General features: G+C 44.0%; 1 protein-coding gene across 1 annotated transcript in view; it reads right to left on the minus strand.

Moving 5' to 3' along the window:
- The window catches only part of METTL20 (methyltransferase like 20), a 5,009-nt gene that overhangs the window by 2,603 nt on the left and 805 nt on the right, over nt 1-1,601 (minus strand). The window lies entirely within an intron of this gene.

Raw genomic sequence — 1,601 nt, forward strand, 5'->3', positions numbered from 1 at the left:
TGGCAGAAGGAGGCCTAATAAGAGTGTCAAGGGATGATGGCGCCTGGATCCCAGCACATCTGTATACAGATTCCCAGGAGCCCAGACTGGGAAATCGAAAGACAACCTCCCCTCAAACCACAGCCATTAAGAGACAACAGCAGGAAGGTCAAGCCCAAGCTGGAAGATACACAATACCCAGATCAGAAACAGCAGAAACCATGAGGAGAACCCGATACCCCATCCTACAGGCCATCACAAGGATCCTACCAGGCAGGGTGGAAATGCACAGCTTGGTGCTTTTGAATCCAGTGAGTGAAACTGGCTCGGTTTTAATGAAAATCACTCTCTCTGATGAAGTCCAGCACCCAGCTTTGTTACACTGTTACCGCAATGTTGCAGCATCATTTGCTACCTTGAAGAACTACAGATGCTCACTTCCGAGGGCACCCAGTCAGAACATCTATGCAGAGGCTCAGCACCTCAGCTCTTCTGCAACGCTGCCCCTGAGGCCATAACTCCTCTGAGGATGGCCCCTAGTTTACCAACAGGGCAGAGCACAGGGGTGGGACCTCCACAGAAAGTGCTCCCTCTCCCATTTCTAGGGGCTGTGCTTGGATTTGCAGTGACTTTCCAGCAGTAATTTGTGTAGAGCATGACCTGGCCTAACTATGCAAGTGCCTTGTTTCCAGCTGAGTGGTTCTCAAGTTGCCACTAATGATTGTGGTGACTTTGGACAGCTGGAACCGACTGTATCCCCTGGCATGCACACGGTGCATTACGCTGCTGTTGGAGACTGCTGTCTGCCACGCTGGGTTAACGAGGTGTCTTAGGTTACACTGTGATGAATCGCATGAAATAGGAGACTGCTGATCTTGTGGAAACACCAACTGTGAAACGAGCACAGTTACGGAAGCAGCATGTTTTCATACTCCCCTTTTCTTTCTATTTTTCCCGATTATGCAGCTAATTTCTGACATTCCCAATACATTGAAACAAGTCCATAAACAGTGAGTCAATAATGTGGTGAAATGCTAGATAATTATTATTATTGCTACCCAGATACCTGGCCATATGAATCGTATGATAACAAAATGTAGATTGCCCTACCTAATTTAATTACACAATGTTTAGAAGCATCTACATGGCAGGCTAATCAACTCACAATTTAACTGTGAGACTCATCTTTTTCCTGGTCAAAAAATGCCTATTCTGTCTATGCTTTTTTTGCAGAAAAAGAGCAAAGCTGCAATTCAGATTCTTCCCTTTCATCTGTGTGGGGAATATCTATTAGCTTCTTCTTTGCTGTAACAATTATGAACTTCTTCTGTGAGATATTTGATTTTACAGAATAAAAGAACTCTTAACTAGTTCCTGAGAATAAGGAACATTAAAGAGATTTTGACAGTAAGTGGCCAAAATCAAAATGTAGCTCCTGATGCGACTAAAAGACAATCACAATAAGTAAGGCTTGTCAGTAAGGCTGCCGAAATCCCAAATGAGGAGAGTGATTCAAAGCTAACCAGTGCGCCAAGTACATCAGCATAAACCTACTTTTCTCAACAGACCAGACACACATCCTCACTCCTGTCTGTCTCATATTAAAAAAAAAAAAAAAAAAA

Source organism: Buceros rhinoceros, unplaced genomic scaffold, assembly GCF_000710305.1.
Source record: "Buceros rhinoceros silvestris isolate BGI_N320 unplaced genomic scaffold, ASM71030v1 scaffold7240, whole genome shotgun sequence".
In the NCBI taxonomy this organism is placed as follows: Eukaryota; Metazoa; Chordata; class Aves; order Bucerotiformes; family Bucerotidae; genus Buceros; species Buceros rhinoceros.